Source organism: Scylla paramamosain, chromosome 5 (genome assembly GCF_035594125.1).
Source record: "Scylla paramamosain isolate STU-SP2022 chromosome 5, ASM3559412v1, whole genome shotgun sequence".
Lineage (NCBI taxonomy): Eukaryota > Metazoa > Arthropoda > Malacostraca > Decapoda > Portunidae > Scylla > Scylla paramamosain.
Genome location: NC_087155.1, coordinates 11,401,371 through 11,416,691, shown reverse-complemented (window position 1 = coordinate 11,416,691; position 15,321 = coordinate 11,401,371). Strand labels below are relative to the sequence as shown.

General features: G+C 45.0%; 1 long non-coding RNA gene across 5 annotated transcripts in view; it reads left to right on the top strand.

Moving 5' to 3' along the window:
* Positions 1 to 511: 511 nt before the first annotated feature.
* Positions 512 to 15,321, top strand: part of LOC135100523 (uncharacterized) — a 101,319-nt gene continuing 86,509 nt past the window's right edge. For 4 of the 5 annotated variants that reach the window (XR_010268765.1, XR_010268766.1, XR_010268768.1 and 1 more), the window contains exons 1-2: positions 780 to 937; positions 8,671 to 9,084. This is a non-coding gene — a long non-coding RNA (uncharacterized LOC135100523). Of the gene's footprint in view, positions 938 to 8,670; positions 10,505 to 15,321 lie in introns of those variants that run through there. The other variant, XR_010268764.1, reaches the window with a different exon arrangement.

The window sequence follows — 15,321 nt, the reverse complement described above, 5'->3', positions numbered from 1 at the left end:
GAATATATATATATATATATATATATATATATATATATATATATATATATATATATATATATATATATATATATATATATATATATATATATATATATATATATATATATATATATATATATATATATATATATATGTATATATATACCAAGCAACAGTTAGGTATTCATGATAACTTTTAAGAGAATCCCTTAAGAACGCTAAAGATACCTAATTCAGTCTCAGTGGATCGCCCCTCGCGCAATCCAAATAGTTGATCAGATAGAAGGTTGAGTTGATAAATGAATGAGAATTTCCCGTTGATAAGTTGCTCAGAAGCTACAAAGGGCAGAAAGTGAAAGCTTTAGGTCTGTAATGTGAAAATTCAGGAGGCCTCTTTCTCTCGAACATGATTATAACAAACCTAAAAGGTTGTAAAATGTTTAACTACGTACTCTGTCATGAAAGGATTAGACCTAACGTAGCGACAAACAAGGTAAGCATAGCTGATTTTGTGTTACATGTGGCTTAATTAATAAAGAAGATGTGGAAACGGACGGGGAAAGGGAAGGGAAAAGGAGGTATGGAAGAGGTGAAGAAAAGTACACCTGTGGAGGCGGTGTTAGTACAGGAAACAGTTCTGGCAAGGTAATTTGCTCTAAGCGATCCTTAAAATGTGATATCTGCTCATTCTACTTGTCTGGGATATATGCTGTAGGATTTCAGTACTACTAGGATAACCAGGTGTAACTTCGGGCCCTCTGTCGTCCGTCCGGGAAACTACTAACCAGCTGGGGATGAACCCTGCCTGGGGATTGTCGCGCTCCGCTCCCTGCTTGCCGCTAGGAGCCTCAGCGAGCCTCACCGAGGGCCGAGGCTGCCTGACTGCCTCAGTGCTCTGGGACGCTGTGTCCAGTGAAGACGTGTAGATCTACGCTGCGCTGTTCTCGCTCACGCTGTACTGACACTTTGTTTAGTGAAGTATATTTACCTTATGGTATATCTCTACCGAGTGCTGTGAGTCTTGTGTCGTGTGTGAACCCATGCAGTGAAGGATTGGTGTCAAAACCGAGGAGGAGGCAGAGGGAAAATATTCGGGGGCAGCGTGCAAGCGTCCAGTTCGTCTCGGCGGACCCTGGCACATAACTGTCATACACAACACGTTCTGCTCTGTGATGGGACTCTGTGGTCTGTAAAGAGTCTGTTTATTTGTGTTGATGGTACTTGGTCATGTGGATCTCCTCTGCCCTTCGTGAAATGACAATGGCGTTGGAAACGTTTTGAATTCTTCCCTCGGGGTATGCTGGCTCCCGATGTGTTGTGCTGGTTTGTATGGAAGGTGGAGGGGCATAATACTGTTTTCCCGCCACGCTTACTGGTAGGTGGGACTGGAAAGTACTTCATAGGCGAGATGAGGGAAAGAGTGAGGCGAAGGGATACAGCAGCAGCAAAACCTGGCTTAGGCAGCAGAATAAATATAAATAGTTTGGCCCTTTGGCAGGCGTAGAGTGACCTGGCTGGGATTGCTGTACCTCAGGCAACAGTGCGCACACAGCTGACCACCTTAGGTATATTATGATGTGTTGCGCACTGAAGTTTTCTAAGGGGGTATTTGTAAGTCAACGAATATCTGCAAACAATATTGATAAATGATAATGGCACACTGATTTTACTTGACACTCATAGTTAGAGAAATGCCAACAAATATAACTTTTAATTATATACCACCCCGGCATGGGGCCTCACAACCCTGGCCACTGCTGAAAACACTCCTCTTGGTATTGTTAAGTACACACACACATGGCAAGTTTCTCCTGCGCCGCCTAAAATAACGGAGGAAGTTGGCATGGGTCGCCATCGCACAATCAACAAGTCTGCTACTTTTGCCGTCCGCCTCCCAGACAACACTTGTTATTCTTTTGTCTTACCTAAACTTTTTTTTTTTTTTTCCGTTATCAGTGTGAGCTTAAGTCTAGTTTTTAGAGTTTGGTCCTTTACAGATTAACGGATTTTCTGAATGGTATGCGACATCAAGATAAACATAACCTCAGGTAAATTCAATGCAGTGATGTCTTACGCGCTGCCGTCACTACATGATTGAGGATTATATTTCAAAGCAACAATGATTTCTGAGGGGAGAGGCAGAGACCGGTGGGACGAGTAGACCACAAGCTTCAACCGTCAGGCATGGGTCTCATGTTTTTAGGAGCAACTGGCAGATGAATGAAGGGACAGTGGGAAGGTGAGTGGCGGGCCGCGTTGTGGTGTAGTCTCTAGACGTGGCGGGAGAGAGACAAACCAACCAGCTGCTCCCGTCATGAGGGATGCGACGTGTTTTGGAATAAATAGCTTATCCGTGAATGCAAGTGAACTGTTATATGTCAGGTTAAGCCTCACATCCTGCAGCTTGTCAGTGTTTATGTCAAGCTTCCAGGAGGACCTTAGGCTGCTTAAACTTGTGGGAACTTTAGACCCACTTGCAAATTGTTTCTGGTTGAGCCGCAGCCATTCAGTGAGTTTAACTGTTTCCCCAGTGTTAATTGTTGTTTTCCAATTGGAGCGAACTGCAGTGTAGTGAAATACAATGTACATATTTCTGTCATCGGATATATAACATAACAGCAGGCTCCCCGAGCGTACAAACAGCAGTTAAGGTCATGGCTTCAAACATGCAGGGGCCTGTTCAGCTTCGTGTGCGCTCTCTCTCTCTCTCTCTCTCTCTCTCTCTCTCTCTCTCTCTCTCTCTCTCTCTTATTTGTCAACCTCCTTGATAAACCACAAACGCTGGTTGAGATAAAAAAAAGTGCATTGTCCATTAAATTAATATATTTATGTATTACTTATTTATTTTATTATACTTGCTAAGAAAGCGTGACAGTGACTCGGAAATTAGCTGATAATGGAGAGACTCATAATGTATAGAAATGGGACGTTAGCGTTACACTTTCGAAGCAGATGAATTGAATAGTTTATATTAGCAGGAAATTGAGACGCCGTGCAGCGAGGTGTCGGCATAAAGAGGGGACACTGAAATATGCGACACTGAGGACCCGAGGAGGAAATAAGGAGCCGAGAAATATTTACATAAAACTGTGTCAATATGGGCCAGACATTCTGGGTCAGTATTGCCTAAATATTTGCGTTCAAGTCTTGGAGTCTTTTATTGATAAGTTTATCGTAGTCGTCAGGGACACAAGAGGCGTTTTTAAGACTGGTAATGAGTGTCTTTATGGGAGACACTATTTATGATCTTAGTTCTTGCCCTTCTTAAAAAAAATAATGTTGATATCTGTTTTAAAATTTCTAGCAATGATTATGGCGCAGTAATGTCTAGCATGAAGTTTCACCATATCAAGCGAACATCAGTGGACTTACCACTTGCATGACTGCTGCTGTTGTGTCCCTGAGGTTCTGCACTCCCTCTTTTCCCCTCCCCACCGATCACTACCTGGAGAAAAGACGTGCCCAGAGTAACTTTATTAACAATCCTCTGTAATGAAGATTCAACAGCGAGGAAGGGGAGGGACGTTGCCGTCTTTTTAATTGGCTGTTCCTATGGCGTGCCACATTGAAGAGTTTTTTATCATGATGGATTGCGTTACGGCGTGATCGTGTCGAGATGGTGATGATTGTTGGCTGGGCAATGTCTTAAATGAGTTCGACCTGCAGCTCCCCACCGGTCAGACGCGCCGGGTAACACAATGGATTGATGCGTCGTTGTCTGCGTTTGGAACATGAAGCAGTCAGTATATGCACGTCGTTCCTTCATTATTATGGTATTCACATCTTTTACATACACACAAACACAAACACACACACACACACACACACACACACACACACACAGACAGATGCACCATAAAAGGCACGTATTGACTCGTTACCTTGATGGACACGTGCAGCAGCCCAAAAGTCCGCTGCCTGAAAACTGAACAACAGCTGTGTACAGTTGGTTAGGCTTAGCTCCCTGTGGTGAAAAGTGTATTTACATTTTATAACGGCCCCGCCCAGTAAATAATGAAGTGGTACGTACCGTTGCTGTTATCATCGATATATATATATATATTGCAGTATTGTATTACTCAGCCGAAAGTAGATTAGCGCTGTCTGGGCTGAAAGTCGATAAGAGTCACCAGAACAGTCATTACGTTTAGCTAAGCAAGGTATGTGGCTTTGAACCTTTGAGGAAAATGCGTTAGTTGATTGTTCCTCGTATTCGTCAGTCCCCTCTTGGCACATAGGAAATAGATTATGAAACTTCTGAAAGGCGTCGGGGTCATGTACGTATGTGTTTCGATGAGTTTCCTTAGGGGTGTTGGCTATTACCTCTTGCGGGATTCACACAAAATTCAGTAACAGGATAGCTTTCATACCTGAGGGCGCAGCGTCACAGGTCGCTCCCAGAGTGTTCTGCACGTCGGGCGATTCCTGCAGATAACGGGACACGGGTGTAGAGGAGGGACTGGCACGTCACTCACCAGGCAGCGTGTGGCCCAGTATGGGGGGTAGGAACGAGATTTTTTCACTTGAATCCACGTCTACCATACTTCAAAGGGCGTTAAAGGGGTTATCAGGGAGCTACTTGGTACCTGACGCACGTGTGGCAGCGCTTTTTCACTTATCTTGTGTTTTTCCAGTGTATGTGCGGGTTTAATTCTAAGTACCTTTCACAGTACGATGTGGGTTATGTTGAAAGCACAGTGTTCTTGAAGGGAATTACTTTTGTAGGTGGGAGGCGCGTGGGAGCGGCCGGCGTGGGGAGCAGCAGGGTGCAGGCTCCGCTGGCCGTTACCGATCAATATATCCCTGAAAACCCCACATTCCCTCTTCGTGGATGTTGATTGTGTTATCTGGGTCCCATTCCTCCTTGCGAGGACACCCTGTTCCTTGCCATTGCCCGTCGGGAGAAGGGATCTGTTCCTTCCAGATTATCCTGACAGTGCACTACGGAACTGGCTACAACAGTGCACCACGGAACTGGTTACAACGTGGTTTTTGTGTTTCAACTTTGACAAAACTGTATGATATTTTTGTGTGCCAAAAATTGCATAAGGACATTGTAAATTACGTAGCGAGACTTTGGTAGAATAGTCTTCCCTTGGCCAAAATATTACCCGTTTTCAGTGTTCATTATTACTTGACAGCCGGTGGTTTGGAGGCAATAGTTGTACCTCAGCTCACAAAATAGTTCACTGATACAGAAAAGTTTTGGAAGCAAGTCGCCGTCAGTTAAGTGAGGTGAAACTCGCAGTTTATCCAATTAGAACTCTTTAAAGGCTGGGTTAATTTTTTGTAAGAATATGAAGCATTATCTAGTTTGCATGATAAACAGTAGCATCTAATAATATTTACACGAATATCATAATTCAAATGTGAGTAAGGCCGGTGCATCGTAATTTTTCCTACGTTTCTGCTCGTATTCTGCCCAGCCAGTGAAAGGTGCCGCAGTGCGTGGCGCAGTGGCTGGGTGTGTCTATTGTTCACCTCACCTTGATATTAGAGCAGCGAGGTTCACGACGGACCTGTTGCAAGGGACAGGATCATTTAGTTTACTGACAACACCTGGATATGGGATAGCGTCTGACGTCACGCGGACCACTTGTTTGTAAGCTGTTTTTACTTGTCATTTATGCTTTTATGACGCAAATAGAGTTTTTGTCGGGCGACCTTAGCAACACAGCTTGCGCAAGGAGGGCAACTGACCTTGGCGGTGCTGGGAGGAAGGGGAGAAGAAAGGCAAGGATACTCACCTTCACCTGAGGAGCATCAACTGAACATGGCAGAGGTTGTGGGGTTGTGGCTTTTCTGCCGGAAGCCTGATGTTAGGGAGGACCAGTGTAGAGGGAAAGGGTGAGGATGGTGTCTTGCTGCGCACCGGTGTGTTCTGCTTCACCTGTGGCTCTGTTTGCTTATTTATTCATTTCTCTCTCTCTCTCTCTCTCTCTCTCTCTCTCTCTCTCTCTCTCTCTCTCTCTCTCTCTCTCTCTCTCTCTCTCTCTCTCCTCTCTCTCTCTCTCTCTCTCTCTCTCTCTCCACGCACAGACGCACACTTAATTTCACTTGAGCAGACCACACCACCTATTATTATTCACTTTTTGATAAGGACGTGTTTCCTCTTTTACTGGTCACTTTCTCCTTTGGACCTAAGTTTTGGACGATCTCGAAATCAGGGCTGTAGCTTTCTCTGAGAGACTACTTTCGGTATTATCTAGTTTTGCCCTCTTTTTTTTTTTCTTCTTCTTTTCCAATGTATTTTTCCTCTACATTTTTCCTTTTTTTTTTTTTGAGGTTGCAGGTGAATTAATGAGATAATCTCTTTCTTCCGTATTTTTTTTTCTGATTAACCTTCACTCACTTCCTGTTTAGACTTTCTCCATCTATTTTTTATGTCATCTAGAAATCTAACTTCCTGAGATACGCCACTAATTAGCAAGGCCAGGTAACACTATATTCACCTGTCGCGTCAGTATCTATCTCACGGAACAATTTGACTTTGCGTCTCACCTTCGAAGCAGACTTTACGTGCCAGAATATTAGTACACTCACTAAGAATCATCTCTTGCTCTTATGTGAAGTGTATATTGATGGCAAAACTATTGTCTTGCATGGTGTCAGTATGGTGTCAGTGGTGGGTGGAGAAATTCCAGGGTTTTAGTACCCGTGAGTCTGGCAGGTGACGGCTAGACTGTGTGAACCACATCATGGAGGCTAAGGACTGTTCAGGAGTGGATGCAGTGACAGTTGGGGGATCTTTGGTCGATGTAGGTAATCAAAGATGGATTAGAAGTGGAATGATTTCGATTTTAGTTGGAAGTTGGAAGCTGAGAGACTAGTGGGCTTGGAAGCTGTTCACGTCGTCTTTCTCTCAATTTGCCTTTTATACTTACCTTTGTGTTGTGTTCTCACTTATGGCAGTTTTTAATGTTATATTTCTTCCACATTGCCTTGTCCTTGGCTCTACTTCGGACAGAGATGATACTCGCTTTTTTTTTTTTTTCTTTTCATCACACCTCGGCACAGTCTTCTCTCTCCCTCCTTGGGGCCACCAGACACTCCCCGCCAGGTACACACAGCGTTGTTTACACAGGCCGGCTGGGGAAAGGGGAGGTGGATGGTTAGGTTTGTACGAAGGGGGGAGGAATAGAGGGCACTGTGGGAGGCAAAGGATGAAGGAAGAAAGACGCACTGTGCGAGTTGATAGGAAGGTAAGAGGTGAGAGGAGGAATGTGAAAGCCAAACATGTAGGGAACTTGAATCGATACGTGGCAGAATAGTGAAGATATACTACTGTGATGAGAATAGGATAATATAGGATAGTCACAAGGCACTATACTCCGTCGTTCACGTTAGCGCATCTCTACACGTCACTGATGCTCGTGGGAAGTCAGTAACAGGCAGTCATGAGGTGTCGATTGAACGTTGAGTGAACTTGCAAACTTTCCGTCCCCGCAGGCTGTTGTGGTGAGGGTGAAAGACCGGAGAGGGAACCCCGAGCGTTGGTGGGTGGAAGGAGGGGCTGGGGTGGGTGGGACACGGGAGGGGTTCAGTGTGGCCTCTGACCCACGGCGTGAATCGACAGCGGCGGTGGATAGATGGCCGGAAGTGAACATTGGCCTTCCATTTGACTGCCTCTACTCATTCTTGTTTGTCGGTGGGGATCTGCTGGTCACTGCACACACACACACACACACACACTCTTTCTCACTTTTGGATGATTCAAAGTCAAGAAGCACTGTCTTGACCTGGCGGGATCTAGACCTATCTCTATCTCCCTTCAGATCAGCAGGAAAGGCGACTGTTGCCACCTGCTGTGACGAGACTGACCAGGGAGGTGCTCGAGGAAGTTTGGCGGTAGTTAACGAAAGGGGAAGCGGCGACGTCTGCTGCTGTAAACAAAGGGTTAACTTGTGCAGTGGATTACAATTGGAATAAGAGTGAAGGGATCCGGGAATAGGGATAAGTAATGGGAGGATAATAAAGACACCACCCTTAATGTAAACTATTGGACCATATTCTGAAATACTTAAGCGTTGCATCTCCACTACATTCAAAAGGCTGTAGTTGAAGTTACACGGGTTTTTGAGCGTGTTTATACGGTTCCAGTGACAGAATAACAAGATTTCTGTATTATTAACAGGGAAAACACTCTTGAGAACCCGGGTAACCATCTCTGTGGTCTTTGAAAATAGTCGTGGTGAGAGAGCAGAGTGTTTCAGAATACGAACCATTACAGGATTAAAGGAAACGTAAATAATACCAGATAAATTGTTTAATATGTGCAGGATTTTATTTACTTAGGGCATTTACCTATATTATCAGATCACTACTTCGCCAGGATATTGAGGATCGTGTTTCTCTATGGTTTGTCCTCGATTCCTGGTGTGTGACGTAAGCAAACACTTCCGACCGGTTTTTCAGGTGCGCTCAGTGAGAGTGCTGACCCCGCTGCTGTTTCCTTGACTGTTGAAGTGAATTTTTCCATAAACTCTGAAACTAAAGGAAGATGTCGAAACTGTTGATTTGGTGATGCCTCCTCCTCGGTTGTGTAAAGAAACTGAGATGAACAAGAACTGTGCTGTATAATGTGTATGTGTGTGTGTGTGTGTGTGTATGTATGTGTATGTCATATGGCAAAGCGGACGTGAGATTGAGTGTGTTAGTTAATGGATGTTTCTTTTCCCCTCCCTTAAGGTGTCCTTGAAAGCACTCATTCAATACACCTATAGTGATATAACGTCAATGGCGACTCTTGTGACGTAACTGATACCAAGTCCGCCCACCACGACCGCAACTCCGCCCGACCTGTGCCGCCCGTCCACCCGCACCGGCCCGCCCACGCATCACCTATGTGCCACAGATAAGGCCTCCTGGCGCTGCTTGTCCCTTGGGGCGCGGGATAATTCCGTGCGTGCGGGAACGGTTCGAGTGCCTTGTATTCAGATTACGGTCGAGGTTGAGTGAGGGTCGTGGGGATCCCAAATGCGGACCAAGATGCGCATGCCGAGCAAGAAGCAGTACAACCTGGTGACCAACGATGACTACGACTCCCGCATCCCGCTGCACCCCGAGGAAGCCTTCAACCATGGGATCAAGTTCAACGTCAAGGTCAGTGGTGGTTGATGTTGCTGTTGTTCTTCCTTCTCCTCCTCCTCCTCCTCAGCCAACACGTTTTCTTTCCACGCCCCGCTTCCCTTCTTGTTTTACTCCGGTGTTCTCGCTAGCTTGGTTCCTTCCCTATTGCCTCCCCCGTTGTTCTTCTTCCATCTCTTGGTCTATTTTTCGGTTTCCTTCTCCCGTGATGTGTGTGTGTATTGCTTCTTAGTTTCCATTTGGTCACTCGTTTATGGCCAGAATGTCTTGGTGTTTGTAAAATGTGCATCTCTCTCTCTCTCTCTCTCTCTCTCTCTCTCTCTCTCTCTCTCTCTCTCTCTCTCTCTCTCTCTCTCTCTCTCTCTCTCACGCATCGTCTCATCAGCTTGCCATGTCTTTTTTCAGTTTATTAGGTGTGTTTTCAGTTCACTGCAGTGGTACGTAAGTGGGCGTATGTATTATTGCTTGTATTGACCGTGTACGACTCCTGTCTGTTACCTATATGGCTCAAGGTGGGGCTGATTGAGCTCACCTTGGCTCGGGTATGGGCCCTCGTCCCGGCTGAGTCTTCTTTAAATGCTCAGCAGGGAAATACAAATGTTTGCTCTTTTGCTTAATAGACAAGGCCGCCCCATCAATATATGAACATGTTTATACTCCCAACACGACCACCACCAAAACCACCGTCACTGCCGCCACCACCACCACCACCACCACCACCACCACCACCCTTGCCACCTTTGTTTATTGGATCACCGCATCAACTACTAATTTATTGTGGAAGTTAAGTATTTAAAGTCAGTACCAGAGCACCAAGTGATGGGATTATTGCATCTTTTTTCCGATCTTGGGTCCTCGTGTCTCTTCAGTTTGCTACTTTGCCGGACTGTCCCGCCGCGTGTTACGTGAACAGCGGTGATCATTATGTTGAACACGGCTGGACTGGCGGGTTGTGGATGGAAGACGGTCATGGTTTATGTAACTCTAATATTGACAGAGCTACGAAATTTCTTTGTTTATCTTTCCGCTTCATTTTCTCACAGTAGAGATTAACCTTACCGTCCCGTCACTAAGGATTCTCACGCTGCTCCATCCAAAAAACATATTTCATAACAGTTTTCACGGATTTTCGGAACTTTTTATTTTCCTCCCTCTGCAGTCTTGCTATAAAGTCGATGGTGGCAGCACGGTTCACCAACACTAGCAGGCTGCATACCACAGATAGCCTCGGTCGTTGCTGCACGTGAAGACAATCAATAGCTATGTAGAGTCATGCATTACCCTCATTGATCCGAGGCCGAGCAGGACGCAACTCCACCCTCGTGCAACGCTCACATGCTTGCCTAGAGTCACGGTCGAAATTCTTAACATGCCACACTCTTTTCTTATTTGTTTTAGTGTTGGCCTCAATTTTAACTCCTCTGATCCTTTGACAGTCTCCTTACACCGTTTAGAAACCTTGATAACTGGTAGACTCCAAGCAGACTAGATGAGTAAAGACTGAGAGAAAACACTGAACACTGTCAAAGTAAGCGTGGTAGGTTGCTTGATTTTTAGCCATCACTGTACCACCACTACCTTCCATTCCACTCCACCCTCACCACCGTGCTGTTATCTCCCACCACCATTCTACCATATTACACCTTCCACCTTCCCCACCCACACGTTACAAAACTTCTAACCACGAATGTACCACCACTACTTTCCATTCTGCTCCACCCTCACCTCTGTACTGTCTCCCTACGCTGCACCCGTATTCGGAAACGCTTTGCTCTCTCACACCGACTGTTTTCCAAGGCCGTAGAGATGTCTAGCTGGATTCTCAGGAGTGTTTTTCCCATTAATCATGTAGAAATCTTGTTAGTTTGTCATCAGAACCATAGAAAATACCCTTAAAAGCAGTATATCGTCATTTAGAGCCTTTTTTAAGTAGTAGAGATGAGGCGCAGAAGTTTTTTTTTCAGTATAAGGGGCCAGTCTACATTACACCTTCCACCCTTCCCTCCCATAGATATTGCAGCGCACGCCAAGATCACACCTGTTAATTCACTTCGATAAAAAAAAAAAAAAAAAAAGTGGGGGGAAGGAAGGAAGGAAGGAAGGTTGCATGAAGTCAGTGAAGAAGATATGTTTGCACTGACTTTCCTTTGTCTTGTGTGGATTTAGGGCATTTTTCGCTGGCTTATTGCACTGCTATCACCAGGCGAGTGGCGTGGCCGTGCTCTAGTTGTATTGCTTTTCCACCGCCACTGCCGCTGGGCCTCTTCCTGCATGTGGCTGGACACGTGCTGGGGCGTGGTGGGAGAGAGAGAGAGAGAGAGAGAGAGAGAGAGAGAGAGAGAGAGAGAGAGAGAGAGAGAGAGAGAGAGAGAGAGAGAGAGAGAGAGAGAGAGAGAGAGAGAGACTTCTGTAATAATAGAAGGCACGCAATATACCTTTGTATCTCGTTCTTTGTAAGGCGATATTACGAATATTTTATTTATTTATTTATTTTGTGTGTGTGTGTGTTATTGATCCATTCCTATCATCACCTTCACTTCTGCCTTTTTCTTTTTTTCCACGTCACTGTTTTCTGTCCAGGCTTTCCTTTATAATATCTGTGTTGCGCTCCTCTTACTTCTTTTATTATCTTGTATCCAATTTAACCTCTGAAACAGTAACACATTCTTGGTAATATATATATTTTTTCTTCTTCACTTTACCCTCTACCCTCTTGATTACCTTCTTGGCCTGCCGTCTGCTGCGTAGGCATTCGCATTGCTGTTTGATTCAGCCTGCCAATGTAAACAGTTCGCCCTTTAAATATATGTAACAACATTTTGCGTGACAGGATGGCGAGAAAGAGGAATTTGAAAGCTGCTGTAGTGGTTTTGTTAATTATATCATACGTTTTGTTGCTTAATGCACTTTTAATCGAGCGCACACGCACACACACACACACACACACACACACACACACACACACACACACACACACACACACACACACACACACACACACACACACACAGCACCATATATAGCTACTATTAACTTATACACAAGAACAGCTTACCCAGTTCAGACGTGCATGTTGCTGCCTTCAAGCGAGGGAACAAAATCCGTTGGTAGCTACACGAATATTGTACGAGCACAAAATAATTCAGTGACCTTGCCTTCGCTTGGTCAGACAAGAGGCATGTGCGGGGATGGGCTTTCATTGTTTTACACGACATGCGTACTTCGCGGTAGTTCCTCTTCATAAAAATAGATGGCGTCACCTTTACATTTACCTTTAAAGTTGAGGTGACGTCTACTTCTTTTCCCTGTGGTCTTTTATAGTAAGTTTAATTCACGATATATTTGCTGTTTGATGTTTGTATTCTTTTCTTAACCCTTCATGCACAGAGAGACAGACAAACAGACAGCCACAAACAGAACTCAACAAACGAGCCAACAGTCACCCAATCAGCTTAGCAGATGACGCAGAAAACCACTCAAACCGATCAGTAATTAGTCACACGGACACTATACAGGCACGCAGGCAGGTAGGAGGGCCGGCAGGCATGTACGAGTACAGATGTAGGCGTGCAGGTGGGCGCGCACGCTGGCAGACAAACAAGCTGACGGACTGGCACGCGGGCAGGCACACACACACACACACACACACACACACACACACACACACACACACACACACACACACACACACACACACACACACACACACACACACACACACACACACACACACACCTACCCACCCACACACACCTACCCACACACACCTACCCACTCACACACACACACACACACACACACACACACACACACACACACACACACACACACACACACACACACACACACACACACACACCTACACACACACACACACCACACACACACACACACACACACACACACACACACACACACACACACACACACACACACCAATGGTTTATTTTCATTTGAAGGAAATGTTTGGATTTGAGCTTTCCGAAATGTGTTTAATGACGGCCGTGGGTAATCATTTGCGCGTTAAAGGAGAGAGTTCCGCCAGTTAATGCCGCTCGCCCGTAACGGAAACTCGCCCTTGGAAAGAGATTAACCGAGCAAGCAGGGCAGTGAAGCGAGCAGGCGCCGTAGTGTCTAGTAATATATAGTATTTCTCTGCACCACGGATTACCTGACAAGTACAATGGCATTCAGAAATCGTGTAAACTTAATAGCTCACTTGTGCTGTGTTGTGTGTTGTACTTCAGTGTTAATCCCCTTTGATCTACTGACAGTCTCATTACAACACCCGGCAATTAATACATTTTAAGTTCATCAGTGGAATTAACATCAAGGGAAAAAGCTAAACAAAAGAGAAAGTGATTATGTTACTCAGCTATTAAACGAGACAATACAGTATACACACACTCTTCTGTCACACTCAGTCATCCGGAACGTCATGTTATCAGTAGAAATCTCCGTTATTTTATCCGATTTTCTGCGGTTAGAGCGTTGTTTAGATGCGAAATCCGTGACCAAGGCAACGGGAGACCGCAGAACGTACTAATAAGAGAGATGAGAAGCAATGAGGTGTTTCTGGCTAGTCGCGGCCCATTGTAAGCTCGGTGAGGTAATTGGAACTTGGGAGAGTGCAGAGAGATGAGATTATGATGGAGTGCTTGGCGGGGGGGGGGGGGGTAAGTGTGGGTGTTGAGGTAGGCGGTGGTGGTGGCGAGGAGTGAGTCAGTTTTGATCTTGAGTACGTTGCCCTGAGAGAGAGAGAGAGAGAGAGAGAGAGAGAGAGAGAGAGAGAGAGAGAGAGAGAGAGAGAGAGAGAAGAGAAGAGAAGAGAAGAGAAAGAGGCGTGGGGACAAGAAGATGTACCTCCTTGGGTGGGAGGTGGGAGATAGATGGCTGGCTATGTCTCACGTACCAGCGAGTATAGTGGTTTCCAATCTTTTCTGCGGCTCTCTGACCAACATACGATACTTTCCGTGGCCTCCCTCGTTTGTAATTCGTATGTGTTTGAAGAGTTGTATATATGAATGTAATGGTGCCAGCAGCTATTCAGAAAAAAAAGAGACGTAGTATATATTAATGTAATGTTACCAGCTGCTACTGAAAATAGGTCACAGTATATATTAATCTTATGGTGCCAGCAGCTATTGAAAAAAAAAAAAAAATAGAAAAAAGAAAGAAAAAAAAACCGAAAAGGAAGATAGAGAAAAGAAGAAAAAAAAAAAACGAAAAGGCTTCCATTTTTCGGTACGGGATTTTCACTTCAAACTTTCCATTTTCAAATCACTTCATGGTCCACAGAAGACACTCCACAGCCATCCCATGGGGCGAATCCCTGTCCTAGGTGTGACCGCAGCAGCAGGGCGTGTGAGGGCGGCCTGCCTGACCGCAGCCACGCCATTGGCCAATCCTCGATATTCTGAGGAAATCTTTATCCTTCTCAATTACGTCCCGCCGCCACCGAGACCTTGATGCCGAGCTCTGGTCCTCACAGGGAGAAAATTAAGTTATTTGCATACTAGAGAGAGAGAGAGAGAGAGAGAGAGAGAGAGAGAGGAGAGAGAGAGAGAGAGAGAGAGAGATGAGAGAGAGAGAGAAACTGAGTGTAATTATTCAAAGATTGTTTTATCAATGGTTTAATGAACTAATATTTTTTTGTTTAGTTTATTTATACTGTATACTTATTTCCTTAATTCTAGAGTGTTGGGAGGGGGACTGAGTTGAAGTGTCCAAGGAATTTCCACTTCAGAGGTTGTAACTTTTTTGTGTTAATATCCTAAATGTGCACTGAAGCGTAATGATAATGAACACTTATTGCCAGCGAAAGTGACCTTTGTGGAGAATGTTCAGTAATACGTCAACGCACGTGTGGAGCTGTGATGAGACGACCCTACCTCAGGAACGTGTGTGTGTATGTGTGTGTGTGTGTGTGATGCCTTCAGCAGTAAGAAGCGTGCTTGGGGAGCCTGAACTTACCTCACCAGCAGGTGGAGTGCCTCAGCTTGTTCCAGCAGCAGAAGAGGGGGGAGTGTTGGGGTTGTGTTTCAAGGCTCGCCCACAGATGAGGAATCCAAATAAGCGTGCTAGATTAATTAAATTTATAAAAGTTGAGAAATTAAAAGTGCATTAAATAAGAGTATAAAGTGAGAAGTGGGAAGAGGAAGCAAAGTGTATGATAAAGTGGAATAATAAAATAAAGTGAATTACTTTTTTTTTATGTGCACTTTGTAAAAGAGAAACCATGGTGACGAGATG